Source organism: Passer domesticus, chromosome 2, assembly GCF_036417665.1.
Source record: "Passer domesticus isolate bPasDom1 chromosome 2, bPasDom1.hap1, whole genome shotgun sequence".
Classification (NCBI taxonomy): domain Eukaryota; kingdom Metazoa; phylum Chordata; class Aves; order Passeriformes; family Passeridae; genus Passer; species Passer domesticus.
In genome coordinates this window covers 83,183,016-83,197,011 of record NC_087475.1, presented here as the reverse complement: position 1 = coordinate 83,197,011, position 13,996 = coordinate 83,183,016, and the positions used below count along the sequence as shown (strand labels likewise).

The 13,996-nt window shown below is 41.2% G+C and overlaps 1 long non-coding RNA gene across 2 annotated transcripts in view; it reads right to left on the bottom strand.

The window, feature by feature from the left end:
• The window catches only part of LOC135294431 (uncharacterized), a 71,371-nt gene that overhangs the window by 34,764 nt on the left and 22,611 nt on the right, over positions 1-13,996 (bottom strand). Inside the window, exon 4 of one of the 2 annotated variants that reach the window (XR_010356535.1) lies at positions 13,776-13,890. The exons of the other annotated variant lie outside the window; for it this stretch is intronic. This is a non-coding gene — a long non-coding RNA (uncharacterized LOC135294431). The remainder of the gene's footprint in view (positions 1-13,775; positions 13,891-13,996) is intronic. 2 annotated transcript variants of the gene reach the window in all.

Below are 13,996 nucleotides of genomic sequence, written 5' to 3'. Positions count from 1 at the left end.
CACATGGCTTAGGCCTAAAGATGATACAAAGCCTCTGACAAAACCATACGTCCAGGACATCCATCTATCCCATCTGCCCCCTTAGACTGAGGACAGACCAGAGCATCTCCTACTTCCTCCATCCACCAGGGTTTTCTTCCAAAGCAAAGATATGGCATCCCAGGGTCTTAGCCTGACTTTCAGTTTGAAGACCACCCAAGAACCCTGAAGCAGGGAAGTGCTCTTGGGCACTGACAGCTTAAATATAACTTAGAATCACTTGTAAAAAACCCCCTCTTTTTGGCCAGCAGCTTCCTGCCATTTTGTTCAATGTGCTTCATTAAGTCAGATGCATTAAGTCAGTGGTTGATGTTTCAAGAGACCTAAGTGCCAACACAGTCTGAGCTGCAGGAAGTTCCTCCTGTGGCTGCCAAAGAGGTTATGTGAAAAATCATCACAGCAGAAATGCATGGAGTGCAGCAGAGAGCAGGAAAGACAAATAGGTACTTGAAGAAGAGAAGAAACTCTTAAAACCTTAAAACCAGATTTTAAACTGCACACCATGGCATTTCCTCTCCTTTCTTTGGCAAAACTTAAAACCAGTTCTAGTGCTGGTGTTTCAGAAAGCCTGGAAAAGAGACTCGGTACAAGCACTCAGCAATCTGGTCTCCTTTCCTTTTGCTAGGACTGGAGATCTTCCCAAAGAAAATCACACTCGATTTTTTGTGAAGAAAATTGTTATACATGAACTGAAGTATGACCCACTTAATTTTATAAGCCTCCAAAGGCACACATATTATTTATATATTCATTGTATGTTAAGGAGACCTCTTGCTGGCAGAAAAAGCCTTGTAATAATGTGAAGCAATAAAACTCTCCTCTGGAAATGCAGTCAGGAGAAAAAATGAAGAGGGGGAATCTGTAGGTGGATTTTTGAGAAAAACTGCTGGTTATATCCAGGCAAGGCTAGGAGATGAGTGCCAATACTCCTGCAAGTTTTTTCAAACTTGGTGCCCACAGTATGGGTTCCAAATCCATCATTTGGCACCTCTTTGGAAGTGCAGAAAGCCCTGGCCACTCTCCTCAGGATGTGCAGGGATGCAGCATGTTGACACTGCAGGGTCTGTGCTGGAAACCTCAGCAGCCCTGCACATGCCTCTGTTACTGTCTAACACAGATGTGTTTTGTTGGGAAGTTGGGGAAGATGGCATGAATTCATTTATTTCTACTGAACAAACACAAAACAAAAACTAAAACAGGAGGTGCAAGAAGAGGCTGTACTCTACATCCTGATCCCAATATCCTCACAAATACAGCTCAGACCTGCAGGATGCTACCAGATGGAGACTATGGTAATTTTAAAGAAAAAAAAATACAAATACCATTTTGCAAGGTGGGGGCTGTACACTTAAGTTTGCATTTGGCAGAGCAACAGACCTTATCTGTCTGAAATACACCACTTAGAGTGGCACTCCACAAAAATAAGCCTGTGCTTCTACCGCCCCCACTGCCCACTCTTTTACCGGAGCTCAGAGCTTGAGTAGGGTTTTGGGTGGTGGAGCCAGCCCCCTCCTGTAGCATCCATTAGAGAAGTGCAATTTTTCTGCCAGAAAGAGGAAATTCAAGGAGGCTGACAGGAACATAGGTGCAGAAGTGAGCTCCCATCATTTTATGCAAAAGACCAAAGATCATTCAGTCACTGGTGAGTGGGACAACACTTTTAAACCACATTTTAAAGCAAATGCCTGACTTCACCCTGGCCCTGTGCAGGATTTATAACTCTGAGCCACAGCCTCACCCAGCTAACCCACTGTTTTTCTTGGTTGTCCCACCCCAGTGCTGACCAGCCCTGGAACTATTCAACCACTCATAAAATCTTCGTCCATCTAAAATGGAAGGCAAAGCTCTCCTGTTACCAGCTCTTCCTGCCTGAATTTTCAAAGTGGATTATATCTAAACTCTAAACCCCACAAGAACCAAACAAGGTTGTACTGTCAATCTCACACATTGTGCCCAGTGTGACAGTCATGTGGCTGGGTCTGACAGGCTGTACTGCAGTTTTCACTGTATTCAGCATTAATCCAGGCCTCTGACTGCGCCTGGAGATAACAGGCATGACAAAGGCTGTTTGCCTGCATGTATGCCCCAGCTTCTGCAGCTTTCTGAAAAGAGAAACTGCTGCCTTTAGGACATTATCCAAGATCTGACCTTGAGTCTCTAGCAGTACAATTGTACAGAGTTACATTATGATCTGAAGTGTAAAGATGCCCAATTCAATGATTTTTATCTTAGGTGAGAAATACTGAGGTGCCTTCATTCATACGTGATGCTTCATAGTAGGACTGAGAGGGGGGTTGATATGGCAACAGTGAAAAACTTCTCTATCAGAGACTCCACAGAGCCCACAGCCACTCCTTCCTTCCTACCCTACATAAGGAACCTTCCATGAGGTAGTGACGGCATTACACCAATGCTGCAGAAGAGAGATACTTTGAGCTGCATGGCTTTCAGGAGGCATGCAGAAACCCAACTGCCTGAAGAGGGCAGTTGATGGTTTGCAAAGTTGGGACTTGCAGAAATTATCTGCCTAATAACACCACGGTTGTGGATTCAATCCTTGCATGGGCCATTCACTTAAGAGTTGGACTTCATGATCCTTGTGGGTACATTCCAGCTCAGAGTATTCTGTGATTCTGTGATTTATGGAGCACCTTGGAGAATGAGATGGAAAAGGTGCTATCAGACTGAAACAAAAGCAATCTCACTATGGGATGTCTCACTTTCTTCACTGGGTTCCCCTTGTTTCATCTTGTTCCCGAGCACCCCAGCAGGTGCCCATTGTGTACATGGGTCTTCTCCAAAGCCCTCTGGGCAGGTAACGGTGTCTTACCAAAAAGAGGTGATTTGGCTGAACAAGATGATAAACAGTCCTATTTACAATGTGTGTAGGAGAAATGTTATGATCCTTCACATAAACTGGCAGACCAAAAAGTTCATTCAGATTTTTCTTTTCTCAAAGTATGACGTTGTTCTTTTATGCGGTTGCCAGGGAGAACATTAGCTGCTGAACTGTGAGTTTATGAGACTGAGATGATAATGAAGCTGTACTGATTTCAGCACTTCAAAATCCATTTCCTGTTGCTGCTCCTGATTTTGGCTGCTGCTTTCCCATGGATGTCTTCACCAAATGCTATACTTTTAGACATCTCATGTCAAAAACTCTTATTTTCTTCCTATATGTTTGTTCCTTCCATCATATTTCTGTGCTCTAAATGAAGCTGTCTTACACATTCTAAAAGCAGTCAATAATCTTGAAAAGGAGTAGCTGTCCCTTCCACATCTATCTCCAGGCTTTTATCTCTCACCTGCTTGCCCTTGCCTCCTCTGGGCATATTCACCCTTATTTTCCTCCTCAACTGGGAGAAAAGCCTCATTTTGTTGCTATCAGTCTCGCTCTCCAAGCAGGACAGAAAAGCTATGTGTGTCCGTATTTTCTGTATTCATCTAAGTGCAGTCAAGGAGCACTTTGTCTTTTGGGTAAGGACTCAGACAGCAAACTGACTCCTTCAGTTAATGGCTTAAAGCTCACAGCAGAGGAGATGCCACAAAGCAGCTCCCTCTACACTGAAATCAGAATCTATCTGTACTACAAGAAACTTTTTTATGAGTAAAAAGAACTTTCCTTTGCTACCTTTTGAAAACTAAATGTGTTTTTTGCCATTTTTGTCCAGTTGTATTATCTTATTGTAATTCTTGAAGCTTGTAGATTACTAAGCCTACGAGTCTTTTTGACTCTGCATGAAAACAAATATAGACATGGACAGTTCTAAAGTAGTGTTTCTGTGTTAATGCTTTCACCTAGCCATTTTTCACCCCAGAGGAAAATGTTTCTAAGCAAAGAGTATTACAGCATGAGACACAAGCTGTGATCTCTGGAATGAAACGCTACATTTTATTAACCTCAAATATAAAGCCTCTCTGTTTTGGCAAAGAAATTGTATTGTTCTAACCAAGATTTTTTAAAATAATTATTGTCAGATGCAGTAGCTGTGGAAGGTGAAATAACCTCCAAGTAAAAGCCTACTGGTGTTAACAAATTGTAAATTAGATGCTGTGAGCACCTGCCCACTGCTATAAACTGTTTGCCTTTGAGAGTCTGAATCTTCCGTGCAAAAGGATAATGAGACTTGATGTTATAGTCTCATGACAAGACAAAAGGAGGATCTAATAGAAAATTGCATGTAACTGGAGATGAATGTCATGGCAATAGCCGTGAGGCGAGAACCTGGAAGGTGCTGTCAGGTGGTTATGGGTCACCTTCAGTCTTCTATAAGAAAAAGCCATATGGTTTGTAGACATGAGCCTGCACTGGGGTGAAATTAAGCTCTTCCACCCAATGGAGGGTGGTGACTGACAGCAAACCATTCATACAGCAGGAAGCAGAAAGCACAAGAACTCCCACCAGATGTGGAGGACAGGGATGGGAGCAGGAACCAGCAGGCCAAGGAGCAAAGAGTCATTGAATCAGTGGATGTTTTGGGTTAGAAATTACTTTTAAGTTCATCTAGTTGCAACCCCCCTGCCATGTGCAGGGGCACCTCGCACTAGACCATGTTGCTCACAGCCCCATCCAACCTAGCCTTGAACAATTCCAGGGATGTGCTTTCTGGGCAACCTGTGCCACTGGTCCATCACCCTCCCAGTCAAGAATTTCTTCCTAATATCCAATCTAATATCTTTAAACTCTCTCAGTTTGAGGCCATTATTCCTTGTCCTATCTCCTTGCAGAAAGTCCCTTTCCAGCTCTCCTGTAGCACATTTGGGTACTGGAAAGTGCTCTAAGGTCTCTCTGAAGCCTTCTCTTCTCCAGGCTGAACAGCATCAGCTCTCTCAGCCTGTCTTCATAGTAGAGATGTTCCAGCCCTCTGATCATTATTATGGCCCTGCTGTGGACTTACTCCAGCTCATTGCCATTCTATGTCTTTCTTGTTCTGAGGGCTCCAGAGGTGGGTGCAGTGCTCCAGGTGGGGTCTCATGAGAGCAGAGAAGCAGAATCCCTCTCATCCTGCTGCCCACTCTGCTCAAGATGCAGCCCAGGGCACAGTTGGCTTTGTGGGCTGCAAGTGCACATTGCCAGGACACATTGAGCTTCCCATAATTTAAAATCCCCAACTCTTTCACATCCTGCTGAATGGACAGACAGGGAGTGATGAGAACAGGCAAAGTGCAGTGCTAACAAAGGTCAGGGGCTTCACCAGCCAGTGAGTGCTGCTGGGTTATTGCTTCACCACGCTTCCAGTTTCACTTGAAGGTACATCACTACTACAGTTGCTTTGCCTAGTACCTTGGAGTAGTCAAAAAAAAAAAAAAAAAAAAAAAAAAAAAAAAAAAAAAAAAGGGAAAGAAAAAGCCAACAAATATTCAGCTTAGAAAAAAAAATAGGAAAAAAATCTATAAGTTCCTTTACATTCCTCACTTGAAACACCCTGCTCTTGTCCAGTTCTGCTATTGCAAAGAATGCAGTGGAAAGCAGAGCAATTGGGGATAAGCAATGCAAATATTAATGGCACGTAGGAAGAGCTGAAAAGACTGGGATGGTTGGGTTAGGGAGAAGACAGTGTGTACACAACATGATGTAATTGAAGTGATGACTCAGACCTCAGCAGGTAAATTTAACTCCAGAGTGTCATAAACCAGAACAAGGGAATATCTGATGATATTTGTGGAGCACATCTGAAGAATGGGCTGTTAGTGGCACAAAACAAAATTAGTTAAAGCTAAAAATCCCAAGAGAAACAGCTCATCAGGATTTTTTATATGCCATCAGCCACAATACTCACACTTATATCAAATTATTAATAGGCTAGAAGTTAAAAATAGAAATTACTTAAATAGATTTAAAAGCTAAAATAAACAATAAAATAAAAACAGAATATTAAAATATCTTACAAATTAGGGTACAAGTGTCTCTCAGGATGAAATTATCAGGTGGAAATCAGGGTCTTGAGCAGTTATTTTCATGTTTTCTAATAATAAGTTTTAGTGATAAATTTAAGAACTTTTCTTCCAGAAGAAAGTAATTTCAATGTTCAGGGCTAGTACTATCCAAATAGACCATTAAACCTGGCTGGGAAGACAGTGCTGGGTAGTCAGCTATGGTGCCATTTGATATGTGGCCATTGCAGCTGTTGGTATATCAAAGTGCAAGCAGCAATACTCACTAAAGCAAAAGCAACCAAGATACTGATGTCTAAGGAGCTTGCTTCTCGTGACTCAGCCATAGGCTGATGGATGGCTCTCAGCCTCTTAAAAAAATATGAATTTAAAAGTGGTTGTTTCGATCCCTCTAAAAGTGTCTTCTTACATAAAAGCAGGTTTGTACTAATGGAATACATTTCACATTTGCAATGGCCTGAGAATACATATTTTCTGCAGCTTATCAGATGAGCAGAATCTTGGCAAGTCAGAAACCCAGTGCTTTGTGAGTGTTCAGGCACACTGTGCAGATCCAGACCTGGCTCTGGGTTTTGGACATCAAAAGTCCCTTGAAGGCTCACTCTAGTTTTTTATGCTACTTCCAAGCCAGAATCAAGCAGAACTCTATTCTGATTCCCACTAACACTCCTTTCTTACTGCCTTTGGACATGTTAAGATCCAGTCTGTTTGGGAGAAAACCTAAGGAAGACTTTATCTAGAGCTGGTTATCAGAGAAACTGGCAGCAAGACTGGCAGGATCCTTCTACTGTCACTAGGCTTTGGCAAGCTGGTAGGAAGCAAGCATAGCTGTGATCAAATGACAAAACACAGAAGCTCCTTATTTCTTTTAATTGCTGAATTTCATTTTGGGTGCCTGAAAGGTAACCAAAAAAGAGTTTCCCTCTGAAGTGCTTCACTGGCCCCTGCAGCTCTGTGCCAGCAGAGGCTGCCATGAGCAGAAAGTCCCATCCTACCAGCCTTTGGTCGTGTGCCACAGGGCTTCCAGGAATGCAGGGTGCATGACTGTTTGGCGGTCAACCATGTTGGCCATAAACACCAAACCTTCTCTGAGACAGGGCAAGCAATGGGTAAGTACTACCTTGGTTTGTCCTTAAATAAATGACATCTGCCACTCAGCATCAGTTGCAAAGCTCAACAGATTTATGAGTTACATACATTTCTCTGTTTCTTCAAAGTTAGTCACTGGCTGTGCAAAAAGGTAGTTCAGAATTCATTATTTTTTCAAAGAATACTTATAACTGAATTGTTCTAAGTATTAATTACTCACTAAAAGGTTCCCTCCCTTGCATGGGAGTACATTTTTCTTTTGCTCACTGCCAACAAATAAGCCTCAGGAAAATATATGAATCTTCAAGGGAGTGAAGGAAAATGTAAAAGAAGCTCTAGCCAGCTAGTTTGGATCCAGGCTTGAAACAGCCTGAAATACAAGCACGTTTAAATTCAGGATTTTGCGTTCAGCCACTATAGGCAGTATTCTTTTATTTTAAAGAGAATAGAAGCAATCTGAACTAGAAAAAAAAGCCTTCTTGAAAACTATTTTTAAAATGACCCTTGACAAAGAGTGAACTCGTGCTGTGCAATTTGCAAGATAAGTGCATTTGGAGCAGTTCACTGATAAAACGGCATGATGAAAGGTGGCAGGGAGTGATTGACTTCACAGTAGCCTGCAAAGGCAGTAGCAGCTCAGGTAACTATAAACATATGAATCTAGAAAATTAAATGTAAGGGATAATTAATTTGTAGAGACACCATTGTTTCTCCAGTTGCACACAGGCACACATAGCTAAGAAATGCTGGAAACAAAGAGTAAGGAGGAAAGAACTCCCTCAAGGACTGTTCCAAAAATCTTGCCCAAACCATCTTGCCACAGGTACAGTCAGAGCAGTCAATGAAGAGATCGCAGGAGACCAACCAAAAAAAAGGCCGGTGCATGTGGCTTCCCATATTCCAGCTCACTACTTTACTACCAGAGGTGGGCTCCAGCCACACGGCAGCACTTGGGACAGGGCAGCTTCACACCTGGACAGGTGACAATGTTTACAAATGGTATCAAAAATGGCACAAGGTTTATCGATCATGTCATCTGTGTAAGAAACTGGTGGAAGATTTCTGTAAGCAGAGCCACTGCTACTTCCGACAGGGAGGGAGTGCTGCTGCTCTCTGGCTGCTGCAGCTGGGATAACACCAAAACAGGAGGAGAGCAGCTCACGACACTCACTTAAAACCAGAAAGCCATTTATCTGAATACAAATTTCAATGGGGAGTGACTCCACCTATCTGGGAATTTGTTTAGCCATATACCGCTTGCCAGGTGAGTTCCTTGAAGCGTTAATCATTCCATGATCTGCAGAGATGTCCGAGCACATTAACGCAGATCTAAAAAGCTGGGACACAAGATGGTCATCTTTCACAGATGGAAGCTGAGGCTATAACTTGTCTGCTATTGTATAAGAAGACCCAGATTTGATGTGTTTAACTTAGATGCCTTGCTCACAAGGTCACTGTTTCTTCCGACTCAGTGAATTTCTGGAGCCAATTGATTTTTCTAAAGTGCAGCCTTGCACTAAGTGGGTTGGCTTGATTTTGTTTATTTGGGACTTCTTTTCCTATTTTGGGAGTTGCATAAATTCAAGCTGTATCCTGGTGAGATTTAAAACCCCACATGCTATGCAGAATGAGATCTTTGGTTTTCCTCTCAATGCCTTCTTGAGAAAATCCCAGGTCATTTTTTAAAGCAGTCATTGCAGTTCTAAGCACAGTCTGCCCCTGACTGCTCATTCATGTCCCCAAGAAACCCCTTCATTTGTGACAACACACCAAGATGGGCTGTTATGGGAAAACCAGTTAGTGAGCTGAACTTCCACCACTGAAGTTTTGTGGTCCCACAAATACCCACCAATGTGGTACAGAGGCAAAGCTGAGGGAAGGAGCTCTTCCAACTTGCATGGCAGCTCAGAGATCTGTAGTAGCAATAGACCCTGAGGGATCAAAAGCTAGTATTCCTGCAAAGCATGGAAATGTCACACACTGTACTTTCTATGCCACACCTAATTGTATAACACTACCATCCCATCAAGCAGTTGGACCCCAATGAACTTAAATTTTTAATCCACCAAGAAATATGCTGCTGTATTACCACATTATTAAGCCCAAAGTACTTGTCAAATTTCAGTCTTGACAGATTATCAAATTTCAATTCCTTGGAGCCCAGCATAGGAGGTATAAGGGAAACAGACAGCCCTGTGCATCAAGTAGAGCTCTGCAGTATGCCACAGACAAAAGAAAAAAGTCCTCCACGTCCAAAAGATTAAGGAAGTTCTTTGCAGACAGTCCCAAAATTGTCATACAACTTAGAGGAATTTTCCTACTTGACTCATTTCCAGAATTAGAAGGCAAGAATCTGATTCCACCCTGGAGGATTTGTTCAAAAGACAAAGAATGTCAAAATCAAACTGATTTACTGGATAAGAGATTAATGGGCGAAGACCACAGATAACAGATAGAGGAGTTCATTGATCAGACAAGGGGAAAGAATACACTGCTGAAGGAGTCCTTTCTTGTGCTGAGTACAGGAAGAAAGACAGACCTTAGAGTTATTATTCTTTCCTTTAAGTACAAATACTTCAGCATCAAGATACGTGAGCAGGGTATTTTTTAGCCATGGGCCTCTCCAGAGAACAGAAAGCAGTTATTAGGAGATGACTTTCAGGCTCCTCCTTGAGTTTATCTAATACAACAGAAGATAGAACAAATAGAGCCATGTAAATTTAAGTAGGAGAGTAGCTATATATAGCACCTTATAGCCCTTCCTGTGCATCAGAAATTTTTCTCTTACAAATTCCTACTTTCAAACTCTGCACATGACTACTTAATATTTTTACAACCTATGGCTTTGCAGATTTGTGTGTTTGGACTCCCCTTTACGTATATATACATGCTTGTAAGCATAAAGAAATTCTGTGACAGAATAACAACAAACGCATCATATTTCTGGAAACGGCTTTCAAACACACATGTGAATGAAAATGTGATTATGGGAGTACTCAGCCTGGATTTAGGAAGAATAAATCATGCTTTGCAAATCTGACAGCCTTATTTGATGAAATTACTATCTTGGTGGATGGGGTGAAAAAGTTGACACTGTTTAATCTTGACTTATCTTTAATTCTTCATTTCAGTTAGACTTTCAACAATTGCTCTCATGACATGTTCATAGGCAAACCAGTGAAGTACAGGCTGGATAAATGGGCAGTGAGGTGGACTGAAAATTGGCTGAACTGGGCTCAAGTGGTTCTGACAAGCACCACAAAGTCCAGCTGGAGAGCAGGCACTAGTGGTGTACCTCAGGGACAGAAACTGGGGATATTGCTGTTTAACATGCTCATCAATGACCTGGAGGATGGGCCAGGCTGCTCCCTGAGCAAATTGCAGATAAAGCAGAAGGAGCTGTTGCTAACACCAGCAGTTGCACTGCCATTTATAGAGGGATCCTGAAAGCTTGGGGAAATGGGACAACAGAAATTGCATAAAGTTTAACAAAAAGAAACAAAGTCCTGGCCCTGGTCCCAGACACCAGCACATCCTGTGGGCCACCTTTCTGGAAAGTGCAACAGCCTTGAAAGGTGTCTAAATATTATGTCCATAGTAAAGCTAGAAAAGCTGAAGCAGAACAAGGACAGCAAAAAGGGACCTGGAGTCTCCAAAACAGGAGTACTGCTTTAATACATAGGCAATTTCCCTCCATTCATTGGATACCAAACAGAATTCTATGACAAGGACTACTTAAAAATTCTAAAACATACTGGTAGGAATGAGAGGGCAACATGACCTGAATTTCTGCTGAATCTATTGGTCTCTCAATGAGCCTTAATTCAGTATTGCCTCTCTTGCCATTAATTAGACTTTTGCTATCAACTCTGTTCTGACCAGGCCACTTTAATTAGGAAATAAATCTTTTCTTCTTTCCTTTCCTGCAGACAAAGACTGGGATATATCAGAAAGGGTATTTCACAAGGACATGAAAAGCATTCAGATTAATAATTTTATTTCTGTTAATGAGAATAACTGCCTTGGAACTGCATCAGTGTAATATGCAAGACAGATTTGAAAGCATTTGCGTTTGCTTGTTATGATATTGAGTTTCTTAGGGGATTGCAATTATGTCTTAGATTAGAGAAACATTTACAGAGCTGAAACTGCCCAGATGGCTAATTTCTTTTTGATATAACAATTGATATTTCTTGTACTATCAGTAATCCAGTTGTAACTCACATGTTGCTAATATTGTTTGCACCTCAGAGAGAGCAGAAGCAAATCTTTGAGGAGTTTGCTGAAAGTCTTTCTTAAACATAAAAAATAAGCACAGAAAACTTTCCAAAAGATAAAGTATACACAAATTCAAGCACTTGAATTTTGCTTGTGGAGGGACTGACATAATAAAGTGATTTTGAAAATTTCCCAGAAGCTGGTGTATGTGCTGGTGTAAATCCAAAATTAATGGGGTGTCTTATTTGCTGCACATTTGAGAGAACAGCGTGACCAAGAGGCTACTAACATTCACAGATGGCTTTAACAACTTTCCTCTTGTGGTCCTCTGAGCTTTGTTTGTTATGATTCTGCACACTTTCTTATTTTCATTGCTCTCTGAGTTCCAGGAGAATCCACGTTCCTCTATGAAAAAGCACAGTGCTTAGGCACTGGAGCCAGGGGCAATGCTAGGTCAGCACTTCCATTCACATCTTTGCCAGAATATGGAACTTACTGGTTTGCATGACTCTTTCTCCTGAAGCCCTTGCAGTCTGATGCTACACTGAATCACAGAGGGCTCAGCAAGCACAGAAGGGCTGTCTTTAGACTGCAGGGCTCAATAGGTCCTTCAAGCCATGAATGAAGCAGATATTTAAGAATAGAGGTGATGGAAGAAGCAGTATCTATCCAAGCCAGTCAGAAGTTCTTCCTCTACAAAGGAAGGCATGACTAAATCAGGCCTGGTTGCTAAGGATTACAAATGGAGGCACTGGTTTTCTATGGATCTCTAGATCATCCAACATTTTGGTTCCTGGTCTAATTAAGATTTTTATGATCATAAAATATTGTAGCTGTTTGCAGTGTAAGAATTAGTATGAACGCGTCACTCCATTAAATGTTATCCTATTCCTATGTCTTTCTATTTGGGATGCAACTGAAGTGTGAAAAGTCCTTAAGAGTCCTTTAGCGACTTACTCGTGTTGGTTTTGCAGATAAATACAGTGAGAAATTTGATGCAACTCTTTTGCATGCAGCTTTTTCTCAATAATGTGATATGGCCATTTAATTTTTAAAGCAGCTACTAATAGAGCTTGCCTGTAAGCTAGATATTAGTCGTAGGGGAATAAATAGTGACAGATTTTTTTTTCAATTAACCCAAGAGCAGCACAACAATTCGTGTATCACTATTTGCTGCTGTGTTGTGCATCCCCTGATGTCTGAATCACTTCGCTATTTTTCAGTTTGGATGTCTGCAAAAGATCTCTAAGCACTCACTGCTCTAGATAATAAACAGAACACTAGCTTGGAAGGAAAAATTTGATTTCACTTAAAGTCCCATGTCTATTCTGTTGTGTTGTGAGGCTGTTCTTTCAGTTTTCAAATCTGTAGCTCACTCATGGACATTATTATCTGCTAGCACTTTTGAGTATACCCTTTTAGTATAAAAGGGTTATTACAGTAAAAGCAGGAAAGTATACCAATTAACATTACTTTCAATACATCCAAGAATGAGGGTGCTGGTAAGAAAGCTACTGAGAAATTTAACCAATCCTCAATACTATTCCCACCAGTATTACTGCACAAAGAACTTGATTAATTAGGGGCCTATCTGTTCAGAAGAAATAAAAAGAGCCAAATTCTGATCTTGAACACTCAGGTTTCTATTGACATAATTTTTCCAATTCCATTCTTGTTACCCCTCACTTAGTGTATACCAGCACCAAGCAAATTATGACAAGAATGTCATCTGCCATGTCTCATATTGTACTGTGAATACTTCTGATTCACAGAGAAGAAGGTAGAGAAAATATATCTACTGATGGCATTTAGCCTCAGTTTCAAGCTGCACTGCAATGAATATAGTAGATATTACAGGGAATGCATGGTGGAGAGGTTAATTATAAGCCATTATAGCCATTAGTATAGTAGTATTATGTAACTTTTGTGCTCAAAGTATTTTAAACCTTTTTGCCTCCCTTTGTGAAAAGTTCATGACCACTGTTTCAGACCACTTAAAATAAAATAAAAAGAAACCTAGTGGCAAATCTCAATCCCAAAGGTCTTGCTGAGCATTGCCAGAACAGGTCCAAGGACCTTAATCTAGCCTTAAATATCCATAGTATTAATATCCATATCTGAAATACTCCCCATTGGCTCCCTTTCTACTCTCCAGGGGGACACATTCACTTGTAAGTTGTGACACTTCTGGCATATTTTCAGTATCTATTTTGGCATGAGCTGAAGTGCCCATTACGCTCCCATTGATTACTAAAGTAGATGAGATGAGATCATATGTGTAGGTGTTTGCATTTGGTCAGATGAGACTCACCTTTTAAAAGTATTTTTGAACAGGCAGTGTGGGGAAATAAAGGTACCAAACTTGTTTGAATCTAAGCACTGAGAAACTTATTAGCATGGGGATCAATCTAATTTGTCCTTCACCAGGGTGTATCCATCAAAACACTTCTCTGCACAAATACAAGAAGCTTTGAACAGTCTGCTCCAGCAACCCATCATTCGATTTCTCCAGGCATACGTATCTCACTTCTCACCTCTAAAATACAGCTGGCAAAATGCTAATAGGAGATGCAAGGGAAGTTGGCTTCCTCCTCCTCAATTCCGCTCATAAGTTGTCCAAGAATAGTCAAGGCCGAGGAATTACAAATTCTAAAAAGTTCAGAAATGTCACTAGGTGGATAAGAGTCAGTGATGGACATGTAGATTTAGATACTTCCCATGCACATGAAAACACTCTCTCAGGATTTTGATGGTC